Genomic DNA, 14760 nt, shown 5'->3' with positions numbered 1-14760 from the left:
ACAGACTAGTAGAAAAAAACCTACACCTAATACAGAGATATCCACTTACAATAGATATGCCCCTCTTGGAGATAAAATAGATAAAATGGATGAATTTCAGACATTAAGAAGGAGCTCACGCACCCCAAAAATTATTTTTGATCAAAAGAAACCCTCAAAGAAGTCCCAAAAAGATGATACTTTGAAGCACCACAGTTATGAGAATAGTAACCATCCAAAGGGCATAAACTCCCGATATAATTTTAGGAAACATGAAAATAATAAAAACACACGAGCAGCAACCAAGACCCATACTAATACTATTAACCGGTATTTTTTAGACAAGGACACGATGGAAAGAGAAAGGGGAAGAGGTACAGGGGATATAGGGGGAGGGGTAAGAAAAGAAAGATGCAATCAGTAGCTAGCACGGATATAGATAGGGGCATTTATAATCTGAGTAATGTGACATTAACAGAACCAGAGAAAAGGCTTTTGGAGAAAGGATTAAAATTTGCCCCAACCAATAAACTTAATAAATTTGAGACATATGTAGATATAAAAAAATATACTAGGAAACTTTGTCTCAAAAAGTATTTCCACAAGAACCCCCCAATCCCCAAACCGACCAATTCATACTTCCAACATACGACCCTAAAAAATCCCTCAAAATTCTTCCCTACTAATGAAATGAGTAAAGAAATACATATTTTTGAGCGGAATGTAGAAAAGGATCTAAGGAAGTTAAAATGTCTGTCTGGTTATAGAGACAACTTAACTCAAGCCGAAAGGAAAGCCCTCCAGGACCTACAACAAAATAAGGATATTATAATCCGCCCATCGGATAAGGGAGGTGGAATTGTTGTTCAAAATACAGTAGATTACAAACAGGAAGCCTACCGGCTACTTACTGATGAGAATACATATAGGAAGATGAGGGGCGATCCAGGAGTATTGTATGGGAAAGAGTTGGATGAATTAGTGAAAAAAGCATATCAGGAAGGTATCCTGAGTAAAAAAGAAAAGAAATACTTGGAGGTCACATACCCGAGAACTGCAATCTTCTACCATCTTCCTAAGGTTCATAAGAGCATGGTGAGTCCTCCGGGAAGGCCAATTATATCTGGTATTGGATCCCTTACCTCGAATCTATCGAGGTATGTGGATACATTCCTCCAAAAATATGTGAGGACTACACCGGCCTTCCTGGAGGACTCTAGACACGCATTGAACATTCTAAAAGAAATACAGTGGGAGGATGGTTGGTTCCTTGGAACATTAGATGTGAGCTCCTTGTACACTAGTATACGGCATGAGGATGGACTAAAAGCAGTGGATCAATTCCTGAGTGAGGATATTACTATAAAGGAAGAACAATCCACCTTTATCCTTGATGCCATCAGGTTCATTTTGACCCATAATCATTTTCAGTATGAGGGGGAGTTCTTCCTGCAGACGAGCGGGACGGCGATGGGGACGAGGTTTGCTCCGGGATATGCCAACCTCTTCATGGCCCATTGGGAACGCTCCCATGTCTACGGGTGTGGGGGGCCCGGCGCGGGCCTCGTCCTCTGGAAGAGGTTTATTGACGACGTCCTGCTCGTCTGGAGGGGAACAGAACGCTCCCTGGAGACATTTATGAATAGTTTGAATAACAATAACGTGAATTTACAATTTACATCTACAGTAAGCCAGGAGAGTATTAATTTCTTGGATCTGAGTATCTATATAGAAGATGGTTTGATCAAAACCCGTACCTATGTGAAACCAACAGATGTAAACGGGTACATCCTCGCCACTAGCTGTCACTTGCCCTCTTGGCTCAACAACATCCCCAAGGGGCAATTCATTAGATTGAAAAGAAACTGTACGGAAGACAATCAATATCAAAAAGAGGTAGTAACCTTGACGTCGAAATTCAAGGATAAAGGCTACAATGAGGAAAATATAGAGGCAGCTAGAAGAGAGGTTGATGTATTAGAGCGAGATGACTTGTTATCGAAAAAGAATAGAAGGAAGGCTGGTGAGGAAGTTGATCACTCCCTAAAATTGAATTTAAAGTATGGGGCGCAGAGTAAACAGATTAGCAGTATTATTAATAGACACTGGCCCATACTCAGGGAGGACAAGTTCCTTAACCAGCTACTCCCGATCCATCCATCTATTATTTATAGAAAATGTGATAATATAGGCCTCAAAGTCGCAACGGCTGCTGGTGAAATAGAGAGAAAATCGATGGGAAGTATGGGAGAGGGGGGTTTTGTTAGATGTGGGAGGTGTCAGAATTGTAGAAAGACTAGGGGGTATGCTAAAGTTACGACAGTACAAGGGGGAAGTGAGAGTTTTAAAATTAGGGACCTCATCACCTGTGACACGAAAGGTGTGATCTACTGTTTGATATGCCCATGTGGGAAGAAATATGTGGGTCGTACAAAGAGAACCCTTAATAGTCGTATTGGGGAACATCTCAACAATATTTCTAAGGGATGGGAAGGACACCCATTATCTAAACATTTCAAACTCTTTCACAACTGCAGGATTTGGGATGTAGTTTATTATGGGATAGAGATAGTGCAGAGGGATAAAAGAGGGGGTAATTATATAGCTAAAATGTCGAGAAGGGAGAGCAAATGGATTTTTGATCTAGATGCTCTGTCCCCAAAGGGTCTTAATGAAGACATGGAACTATTTGGGTTCTATAATTAATTGATCAGCTAATTAATTGATCAATTTTCCTTGGAAGGACACAGACTATCCAGTAGAAGCCCCCCAAGTTTTATTTTATTTTATATATAATTTTATATAATAAAGCCATGAGGGTTGTGTGTATAAGAGTATCCTGGTTCCTCTGTAGTATGCTGGTTCCTGTAGTGCTCTGGGAGGTGTTGTATATATAGGAATAGATAGGGTGCTATTGTGCGTATGAAATTTCGTGGCATTAAATTATAATTATATATTTTTATGAAGTATGTTTTGTCATTTATTACATTATATTATATGTATATATATATATTTTTTGTACACCCTTTGCTCATTTGATTATGTTTTTGAGTTATCTCACTTCATTGGCAACAAAGAGTGTATGCGAATCATGGAGGATGATATAATGGACAATCGGAATGCTGTTGGGACAGTACCACTTTAAGAAATCTACCCTGTGATGGATGGGAGGAGTAGGAGTCAATGGACTATATAAGACTTCCGGTCAGCAACAATTCAGTGATTCTGAGGAAGACAGACGTATATTCTGTTGAAACATGTCAATCTGATTCTTTTTGATCTTTGAGGTGTGGGGCGCCCCATCTATCCCTCTGGATATAAGAACAATCCCACTTTCAAGCACCCAAATCGCTGCACATGTACTAAATAAGCGGCAGAAGTTTATCTGTGGAGCGCAAGGAAGTGGACTGAATTGCTGGCTGGAACGCGGACGGAAGTGACGTCGCGCTAACCCACCATCCAACCGGAAGTCTACTCCCGGACCACGCTAACGGCTACCCCTGGAGACCGGCGGTGTGTGGCTGGTTGCGAGCGTACGGTGAGAGCGTATGCTAGGGCCAACAGCGGAATTTTAATACAAAAATCTGAACGCGGACTTACAGGATTCGCCTACAAAGGTCCATAGGAGGGTGAGCTTCTCCTTTTCTGTATACACAGCAATACCAACATACGGGTTGTCTATTGTGACTATTGGACCCCGTGGTCTCCTAATAGCAACATTGAGAATATTGTTGGCAATGTGTGGGGAACTATGAAGCATTTTTATTAGCAATTTTTCAATTTTTTAATTGCCATTACAAAACTTTCAGTACTATTTTTGTATCCTATGTGTGCACACAGATTTTTAGGCAAAATAGTGATTCTGAGGAACCAGTATACTTCGGTGTGTATGGAGACTGCAGTTGTGAGTGATGTATAGATGTGCAATATCTTTATATGGTTCTTTCCTTTTATGAATAAATGACATATTTACTATATACCCAGCGCTCCTAATTCATTATATACATATGACTATTGGAAGGATTAGATTGTGGGAACAGTTAGTCCTCTGGGAACAGTCAGTGACTCTGTAAAGTGCTTCAGAAGAGGTCAACGCTATATAAATACATAGTAATACTAATACAGAAGGACATCAGACTATGGTAAGATTAGATTGTGAGCTCCCCTGTCATAAAGATGTCAGAGGTATGTTTGAAGGCGAGTGTGTACATGGTGAGGGGGGGGAGGGGGGTTGATTTAGCTCAATTTATCCAAATTGTCTTTTAGATACTTGTCAGTAAACCACAATGGTATGTTGATATCAGCAAGTACAGTAGTATGAAACTGTAGAAGACACAGCTACAGTCATCAGTGGTGAACAGGTGTATTTTACTGTCATCTGAATACAGATGGAATTGTAGGCTGTAAGTGGATATGCGTTTCTAAAAGGCAGAGAAGCAAATACAAAAGAACATAGGTCACAGGACTGACCTTTGGGAAAAGGTAGAGGAGTGGAAGAGGAAGAGTCACTCACTCACCATGCACACACGGAATCTGATTGTGGCTGCTCACTCTGAGTTTGCTCGTTGCTTGAGGAAGAGGAGAGGAGGAGCCAGGCCCAGGCCGCCAAAGATTGTTACTGGCTGCACTGTTAACTGAAGGGGGCAGTGCTGATTGCCTGACATAGAGGTGGTGCCATCCGATGAGCAGTGGAACAGCATGATGTGACGCATTGCCTGTATGTTTAGTGGGGTAAATCCGCTAGCACTCATGGCACATATGCAGAGCCGCAGAACATTAGTGTGGCGCGGGGTACCGGCGGAATGTGTGGGAGTTGGGAGTGGGACACTGCAGTTAAAGCCGCTGGCAGTCCTGGCACACATGGGCCCCCACAGCTCACGGGCCCGGTCGCGTCGGCGACCTTTGCGACCGCGTGTCCTACTCCACTGGTTCCAATGATAGTTTGGATTCTGTTTGAAGGTATTTTGGACCATTCCTCTTTACAAAACATCTCTAGTTCATTCAGGTTTGATGGCTTCCGAGCATAGACAGCTCTCTTTAAAGGCTCGTACACACGTCAGATTTTTTTTTTTTTGACATCCGGTCGTCAAATCGGACGTGTGTACAGTCCGTCGTTCAGCTGATAAGACTGGTCTTGAACGATCAACCTGGTGGATTGTTCTAGACCAGTCTTATCAGCTGAACGGCGAACTGTACACACGCCCGATCTGACGTCCGCATGTCCGGATGTCCAAACGACGTGTCTTTTAAAAAAATCCGACGTGTGTACAAACCTTTACTCAGGTTGGCCTTTCCACGGCTCAATTTTGGGAGGCAGAGAGAACAGCTGAGGCAAGCTTTGCTTGCCTCAGACACCTCCAAAACTGCACCAACAGCAGGTACTTCATCATCCTCCTCCTCACACGTTATGTCCATAGTGCCGCCTAACTCAGACATATGAGGTGGTGTAACTTGCTTAGCACCTTCATCTTGTTGCAGCAATAATGGCTGTGCATCAGTGATTTCCCCACCAAATAACTCCTGCGAAGTGTCAAATGCAGCGGATGTGGTGCTTGTAGTAGCGCTGGTGGCTGCGGAAGATGAGGTGTTCTGTGTTAAATAGTCAACCACGTCCTGACAATCTTGGGAGTTGATGGGACGTGCCTTCTTCTGAGCACTGTACTTTGGTCCATGGCCGCACAAAATCACATCAGCACGACTTCGCACAGACCTGCCGGGTGGCCTTCCTCTGGGTCTGCCTCTACCTCTGCCTCTACCTGTTTTGTCCATTTTGTCCGTATCGGGGGGATGAAGTGAAAGGTATGCACTGACTTGACTTGATCATAATAAATCTTCCTCTACGGCTCCTCTTCAAAACAATGATGCGCCCTCCTCCAGCTCATGTTTACCTTTGTGTAGCAACGCAGCGGCAGCTCAGCAGAGTCTCCAGACTAGCAGAGCGAGAGGTCTCCTCACAGTAACTTTATAAGAAGGATCACACGCTGTATAACTCGCTCTGCACTGGGGACCATCAGAATAGAATAAACCACAGCTGTACTCAGCAAGAGGCTCCCCTCTTGTATAATGGACTGCCCTAATTCCCTGTCGCCGTCAGTTTTATTAGGGGACAGCCGACAGTAGTTAGATAAAGACAAAGACACTCTGCGCAGCAAACATATATGCTGTGCTCATCCTTGGCAAATTAATTTAAAGTGCTCACAGAAAAAGTAAAAGTTTGATAGAATTCCTTTAAGTCATAACTCACCAAAATATATCAGAATAAAATCCTGGTGGACATTCGGGGGACATGGGGATCCCGACGGTCAGGAGAGAAGGCCAGGCAGTCAGAGGAGAAGGCTGGAGTCCCTTGGCGCAGCACTGATCATGCGGGACTCCAAAACCCTGCAGAAAGCAGGTAATTATCTACTCCGAGCTCAGCTAGGGATTACCACCCCGAGCTCAGTTTAGGGTTACCGCCAGGGAGGTTAACAAGCTGAAGCCTTCTACAGTAACAGTATTTTTTTCACTACGTGTTTTCACATTGCAAAAAACACATGTGATTCCTGGCCACTGTGACTCCTCCCTTAACTGGTTTGTGTTCCACGTTTTTTACCCCTTAAAGGACATCCAGGGTGAAAATAAACTGATGAGAAAAACAATTGAATTTATCCTCCTCCTCCTAAAAATGACTTTTTTTTTAGCTGTCTCGCAGTTTTATTTTATATTTAAATCAAGTCTTTACTGTTTAAATGTCTCTGCTCAATGACACCTTCATTGAAGTATTCCAGAGCTCAAATTTATGAAATATTGACCCTTTTATATCTCTTTTCTGCTTTCAGAAGCCACTTACTGACAGGAAAGTGTTTTATGGCTGTAATTACTTATCAGCGAGGGTTATGCTATAGTCAGAAACTGTCACTTGCATGCTATTTCAGGCAGAGAAAGAAAAAAAGGAACACAGCCTAGTTATTTGTGTGCTTAGCACTATACATACACATGTCTATCTCATCATGTCACATATCACCTTGGTTGTCCCTTAGGCTGGTTTCACAGTGGGACGTTACAGGCGCACGTTAGAGCAGCCTGTAACGCACCCCCACCGCACAGCAATGAAAAAGCAATGGGCTGTTCACAGTGCCCCCGTTGCGTTACACAGTAACGCTTCACGTCAAGACAACGTACTGCATGCAGTACTTTATAAGCGGCTAAGCCGCGTTAGACTGTTTGCACATGCTCAGTACGGGTGTTTATTTTTATTTTAGGGGCGAAGAGGAGGCGGGGAGAGGCCGCTACGTAGCCAGGCACATGGCTACTTGGCATTCACTGCACTTGCAGTGTTTACTCTTTGGAGCGGCTGCTGATTGGCTGGCGGGACCACGTGATGCGGAGAGCTCCGCTCACGTGGTCTCCGCAGCGCCTCCAACAGAGCAGGCGCATTAAGAGCTGCTTGTAACGCGGCTCTTGGTAGCGTCCTGCTCCAATGCCACCAGGCGTTGCGTTAGGGGCACGTTATGTGCCCTATAACGTCCCCTAAACGCAACGTCCTGGTGTGTAAGTAGCCTCAAGGTTCTTGACATTTTTGACACTTTAATTGTGTAATTTTGGTACAGCTGTAACTTTTTACTTAGACCATCTTAGTGATATATACTGTATCTTGTTTTCTTCAGTACGATCTAGGCTTTCTTTAGGTACCATTTTTCTCCCAAATCTATTTTATTTTATAGTCATTTTATGGGGAAATATTATTCATAAATGCCGAAAATACCTTTTTCATTTTTCACCCTTTCTAATTTTCACAAGACTGTCCTACAGACAGTTATAAAACACATAACAATTAATTCTTTGGCCCTTCCCAATTAAAACAATACCCCATATGCCATATTTTAGTATTCGATCGCCACAGCTGAGCCGCATGTCTGAGGCGATCCAATGCGTTCGCTAGAGCGACAAATCAGGGGGCATAGAGCTGTACAGATGCATCGCTAGGCAACAGCAGAGCATAACGTCTGTAGAGCATTTGGGCCTGAAACTTTCACCCTAGTGATCGCATTCAGGCTTGCTGATCACGAGCTAATGACAAGTAACCATGGTGCTTATTCCTGATTCAAATCAGCTTTAATTGGAGCAGATGTGCGGATGGATGCGGCGGGGTTAATTACCCATAATGCCGCCATCTGCGCTACGTTTTAAGGAGCTTGCAAGCATTCTATTGGTCGCATTGCAAGCTTCGCTATGGCGCACTTCCTACTTGAAATCGGAAGTGCGCCATAGCGAGGCTTCCAACGCAACCAATAGGCCGCTTGCAAGCTCGATGAAACGCAGGGTGGACGGCGCATTATGGATAATAAACCCTGCCGCATCCAGCCGCACACCTGCTCCAATTGCAGCTGATTTGAATCCTGAGTAACCACCATAATTACTCGTGATTAGTTCGTGATGAGCAAGCCATTTTTTTGGTGGCAGTGGCTGACAGCTGTTTTTAATGCAGGACGTAGATTCTACACAGCTGCACTAATTAGGACGTAGAATCTACTCCTGGAACGGCAAAGGGTTAAGGACATCTCTACTGCTTTTACAAGGTTAAAACGTCTCCCTAAACTCATTAACATATCTCTTCACATGGTATTAACTTCTGTGTATGGGCTGCTGGTACAACTGACAGAGATAAGCGGGTATCCTATGCGGTTTTCGATTTTCGTGACAGTGGTTGTTTAAGAATCAGCAGTTTCGCTGGCAATCATTTCAGCCTTTCAGTAAGAATATTCTGCATTTCTATGACTCATGTGGAACTTAAATATACGATTTGGAAATAATGCTTCTATTTAGCCAGTGCATTCTGCCTTTCAACCTTTTCATTAAACATAGTGGCTATACTTGCACTTTAAACTGATGTGCTGTGCAGAATGGGCTATACGTAGCTCGCCCTCTGCTGACCAAAGTGCTTTATGAAATCAGGACTTCAAAGATGCATGCAAACATTCTGCCAATAACCTTGTTGCTCGGGATTGTATGAAGGGGACACGGTACCTTCAACTGATATGTGCGGCAGAAATAGCAGGAATGCCAGCGCTATATTTGCCGAAAGATGCATTACTTTGAGTGAAGAACAGGCAGTGAGTTATGTGAGCTCTGACCATAGACAGACTTAACAGGGACATTGTGCAGTGGCTGTAGTAGTAATCCTATAAGTCTCCACAGATATATCGCAGTTCAAATTTGAGCAGCCTGTTCTGTTCTATGGAGTGGTGGGAACATGAGCTGCATATGCTCTACTGTAGGCACCAAAACAGCATCAACCAAGCATTTCAGCCTGCGTCAGCTAAGAATAGTGTCCCCTTATAGTGGCCTCTGCACTGTCTTCAAATAGGGGTCTGTGCCCCCTATAGTAGCCACTGTAAACCCCCTATAGTAGCCCCCTAGTGAACCCCCACCCCCCTTATATTATTATTTTATTTATATAGTGATAACATTTTCTATAGCGCTGTACATAAGCAGTGGGCCGCACTTCTGTGCCCTCCATGATAATCTTGGGCAGGCGGCTGTGTTCCACATATAGCCTATGGGGGTAATACATCTGCCCAGGACCACTGGGGACCATCAGAGTGAACACTTTACTGTCCTCTCCCCCGGCTGCTCGTGGTCCGATGACAGATGGGAACCGAGCCTTCATCTGTACAGTTCCGTTCCAGTTCTATCAACTTTGCATCAGCAGTTTTCTATCGGTTTTACTTGACAGGCATGGTACTGTACACTTTTTTTCTGGCTGCAGGCCAAGCAGGAAGTAAGGCTCTCTACCGCTCACTTCCTGTCTCTAACGGTAGAATTGCGTGGAAGTGTATTGACAAAATGCGAATACGGGTGGCAAAGTTTTAAAATATGTGGAACGTCATAGACTTACATGACTTCTGGTTCAAGAGAGTCGACCACCAACACGCTGTTGTACCAGCGTTACCTGAGCAGCGAAAATGTCACTTACAGCACATTGCATCCAGACAGGTTTGAAATGCCCCATAGACTTTCACTGGTGCAGCATTACCCTGAGGCAAAACAAGGTAACACAACGCACCAGTGTGAAAGGGGCCTCAGAAAACTCCTACAAAACTGACAGGACTGCAACGGAATTGTACACCTTTTATGTGCGAACCAAGCCATAAAAAACTGATACACAACTGATGCAAACTGATGAAAACTGACAGGACAGCACTGGAATGGAACTGTACACCTTTTATGTGTGAACCAAGCCATAAAAAACTGATACACAACTAATGCAAACTGATGAAAACTGACAGGACAGCACTGGAATAGAACTGTACACCTTTTATGTGTGAACCAAGCCATGAAAAACTGATACACAATTAATGCAAACTGATGAAAACTGACAGGACAGAACTGGAATGAAACTGTAAACCTTTTATGTGTAAACCCTGCCTAAGGGTCCTTTTCCACTGCTGCTTGCACTTCTGCCCGTATTCGCAAGCAGTATTTTCCACTAGCCCCAATTGTACCATTTACCTGTTGAGAACCGAGTGCGATCGTGCTGAGAATGGCACAAGCCGACGATTGTGTGCAGGTAAGAAGGAACGCGCACTATTGGAAATGAGCACCGCTATGTACATGTAAATCGCCTTGCTCTAGCGATTGGCAAAACGGTTGCGATAGACTTTATAACTACCTGATGACCGCCTAACACCAATTGGCGTCAAGTCCTAGGGCTCTAATTTGCATGCGATCGCGCGCACGCTGCACGCGCATCTCATGCTCGGGGGTGGGGGGGAGCTCCGCCCCCTCTTCAGTCTCCGAGCGGCAATAGAGATCGCCGTCTATTTACACAGCGCTGTCCCCCTGGGGGATAAGAGAGTGATCGGCAGTGATAGGCTGAAGCTGTGATAGGCTGGCTGGGGGAGGGAGGCTGGCTGGGGGAGGCAGAGGAAAGGGTTTTTGTTTTTTTAAAAACCGAACATAAATATGTATAAAAAAAAATAAACAACTGGGGGGGCGATCAGACCCCACCAACAGAGAGCTCTGTTGGTGGGGGGAAAAGAGGGGGGGGGGAATCACTCGTGTTCTGTGTTGTGCGGCCCTGCAGCTGTGCCTTAAAGCTGCAGTGGCCATTTTAGCTAAAATGTGCCTGGTCTTTAGGGGAGTTTGCCACTGTGGTCCTCAAGTGGTTAAAGCGGATCGTAGCCAGTGGAAAAGCCCTAGATGAACATTCGGGAACTGAAAACCACAGTACTAGCTTTAACTGCTTTTCCCACTTGTACTCTCTGGGTGCTGTATAACTTTATTTGAATCTTGTACTAAACACAACCGGATCTCATATCTTCCACAGAGCACGTGTAAAGGTGCAAAGCATAATCATTACAAATGATCCCCTTGTCTTGGCTTGTAAAGGCAAAGCCTCCAGCACCATAACAAAAATCTGAAAGCTTTATAATGCCGACATCACAGATTTATCTAAACATCAAAAATCTCCTCACTTAAGAGCCGTGATAAAGGGAGATAGCTTTATAATGTTCGCAGGCTAAATGTTTATGTATATTGCTCTTTGATAACCATCAGATCCTCATGTGGTTCTCTGCTGCTTAAATCTCACTGGGAAGAATTTAAAAGCTCCACTTTTTAAATAAATCTTTTTCGGCATAGTTTGAATGTTGAAGTTGACATCTAGAAGCAGAGGGACTGATGTTTCCTTAGTTGCTTGCAAATCTCTGATAATCACATATAAATGGTCTTCATGAGTACAGAATAATAAGAGCTCTAATAATAACTCCACTCCTGCAGCTATTATGAAGTCAAAATAAATGCTTGGAATTTACAAGCTTAGCGTAAACCTGAGAAGTTACAAACATAAGGATTTAGGCTCGGTTCCCATCTGCTGTCGGACCACGTGTGGCCAGAGGGAGCAGACAGTTTAGCGTCCGTTCCAAAGGTCTGCTGTGGCCCAGGGCAGATGAGTTAACTCCATAGGCTGTATTTGAAATGCATCTGCCTGCCCGGCACTATCCCGGACTTCACAGGAATTAACGTCTCCTGTATATAAAATAGGAGCTGTTCACTGTCAGTTTTGTGATGAGCAGAAAATGGACAAAAAATAGTTAGTTCTCAGCCCAAGTGGGAACACAGCCTACTTACACCTGGGGTTCCTCCAGCCCCTGTAGGCCATGGTCTCCCTCTGAGTGCATCTGCTCCTGCCTGTTCTCCTGCATTCAGCCACGGTAGTCAGGGACTACTGTGCATGCGCAGCACTGCCCACGTGACACCTTGGTCGCACTCCCGTGACTGGGAAAGGTCCTGCTCCTGCAAAGTTAGTTAAGGCTTGTAACCATGGAGCTGCAAATGAGGAGATGTGCAACCAAGGCTGCACATGTCCAGTAGTCCCCGACTGGCTTCATTGGAGAATTTACTGGAGCTGAAAGCGGGAGAATGGATGAGACCTGACGCAAACCGAGGCGAGCACTGTTAAAATAGCGCAGGAGATTTGGCCGCAGCTGGCGCCACCATAGGCTGTAATAGGAATTACAGCTATAGCGGCGCACAGTGAGTAACTTCGGCGCCGTCAGAAGATGTGGCTTAAGTTACTTTTAACACATTTTAATTCGGCCGCCAGCAATAGCTGAAGCTGAATTACATCATTCCCCACTATCTATGCGGACCTGGAGGGAGAATAGTAATTAATGCCGCCGGGACTTGTGCAGGAGCAGGGCAAGCCATATATCGGCTGTATCATGTGCCCAAGTCTCCCGGTGGCTATTTCATAGGTACACAACCAAGGTGCGTCCAGACAAGGGGTTCTCCCCACCATCTGCCCTAAAAAAAGAGGTGGACGGTATAAAATAGAGGGAATTCAAGGTGGAAGCCGCTTATTGGAATGGAAGCAACAGATGCATTGGCAAGGGACATGTATAAATATATCCTATACTTAGAATCCATTAACATGTTAATTGATCCATTGCCTTCCTATCTGATAAACGGACTGTATTCAATCTGGTTAAATGGAAGCACAGCTGTGATTTGCACAGGTGGGGGTCTGGGGGAGCCTTTATGGCCATGCAGTGAGGTCACCTTTGTCTGACCCTGCTAAGCAAGGGAGTTTATGCTAATGAATGAGCTGAGCTTTGCAAAAGATGGTAAAGAGCTTTCTACTGAACACCAGATTATTATTTGACACTTTTCATTTGACTTGTTATTCCAAAAAGTCCTGCGAATTATTTGAACTGTTTTGGAAATTATTTGATTGTTTATGTGCTTTCAAATGGCCTTATCTGCCATCTCTGCCATAGACAGATGTGACACAGGGGAGAGATCAGATTACAACTTGTGATTAGACACAAATGAGGGGGAATTAAACAGGCTAAACAGGCTGCTGCCACTGTGCACGCGTGAGCGTGCGCGCTCCCGTGGGTGCATGTGCATACCTGTGCGCGTGCATGTGAAAATAGTGAAATAAAAAACCACCACAAAAAATACACCTTTATTTCCAAATGATATATTGTCACCATACTTTGTACTAGGGACATAATTAAAATATTGTGATAACCATGACAAATAGGCTGATAAAATGTGTGGGTTTTATGTACAATAGCAGAGTTTATATTAAAACTATAGGGGATGAAATTGGAGAAATAATGTGTTTTTTCATTTTGTCCTTGTATTTCCCTTTAAAATGCATAGAAAATGAAATAATTACTGAAAACAAAGATCAACTCCAAAAGCCCAATTGGTGGTGACAAAAACAAGATATAGATCATTTTATTGTGATTAAGCTATTGGCAAATGAAAGTGAAGAGCACTGAAAGGTGAAAATCGCTCTTGTCCGTTAGGGTAAAAACCGCCTTGGGGTGAAGTGGTTAAAGGGGTTCTCTTGCACTTAAAAAACAAAAAACTGCCACTTACATGGGGCTTCTATCGGCCCCCTGCAGCTGGAATATCCCGCAATGTCCTCCTTTGATGGTCCGTTCCCTGCTGCCGGCACTGGTGTAATTATTTGTCTAAGTAGACGAATAGAACTGCGGCTGCACGGGCGTGTGCGGGCTCGCTCCCGCGCCCGTCATTGGGAGCTTACTGCACAGGTGCAGTATGAAGTTTTCCTGTACTGTGCCTACGCAGTAAGCTCCTGATGATGCGCGTGGGAGCGAGCATGTGGTGGCCAGGGCTGCGCAGTCGCAGTTCTATTCGTCTACTTAGACGAATCATTAAACCGGTGCCCACAGTGGGGAACAGAGATCGGAGGAGGACGGCACATTCCAGCTGCAGGGGGCCGATAGAAGACCCAGGGAAGTGGCAGTTTTTGTTGTTTTAACAGGTGCAAGAGAACCTCTTTAAACACTTTGGCTGCTTTGAGCTTTCTCATATCTATACAGTGATTATCTTGTTAACAGCATTATTTTTCTCTCTGTGTTACAAATGGTTCCATCACTAGCATACTGTCATTGCATTTTACAGCCTTGAGAAAATAACAACTTTTCTTTTAAGCTACATAACATGCAAGTGTATCTGCTTCAGCTCCATTTTGGATGTAGGTTTTATCATTTCCTTTTTCATAAATCAGGCTCTCTTTCAACTGCATGTCCATATCCAGGTGTCAGTTCTGAAAACAGCCAAGCGATGGTCAAAAACAGCCAAATCTGCTGTAAAGTTAGCCAAAGAATGACATATCTCTGCAGAGTGTCAGCCTCAGGAAGCAGTTCTTTGGAATCATAGGAAGTATGGTCATGGATAAGGAAGCCTTGGTTTTCAGAGCTCTGGCTTCCATACATATGTGTACATTTTATATAGTGCGATACTGACAAATGCTCAAACCCC

The 14760-nt window shown here is 44.2% G+C and overlaps 1 long non-coding RNA gene across 5 annotated transcripts in view; it reads right to left on the bottom strand.

Moving 5' to 3' along the window:
• The window catches only part of LOC137520981 (uncharacterized), a 156811-nt gene that overhangs the window by 125770 nt on the left and 16281 nt on the right, over positions 1–14760 (bottom strand). Inside the window, exon 4 of one of the 5 annotated variants that reach the window (XR_011021982.1) lies at positions 14382–14545. The exons of the other annotated variants lie outside the window; for them this stretch is intronic. This is a non-coding gene — a long non-coding RNA (uncharacterized lncRNA). Of the gene's footprint in view, positions 1–14381; positions 14546–14760 lie in introns of those variants that run through there. 5 annotated transcript variants of the gene reach the window in all.

Source organism: Hyperolius riggenbachi, chromosome 6 (genome assembly GCF_040937935.1).
Source record: "Hyperolius riggenbachi isolate aHypRig1 chromosome 6, aHypRig1.pri, whole genome shotgun sequence".
Classification (NCBI taxonomy): domain Eukaryota; kingdom Metazoa; phylum Chordata; class Amphibia; order Anura; family Hyperoliidae; genus Hyperolius; species Hyperolius riggenbachi.
Note: the sequence above shows the minus strand (reverse complement) of the source record. Positions and strands in the feature narration are given on the sequence as shown.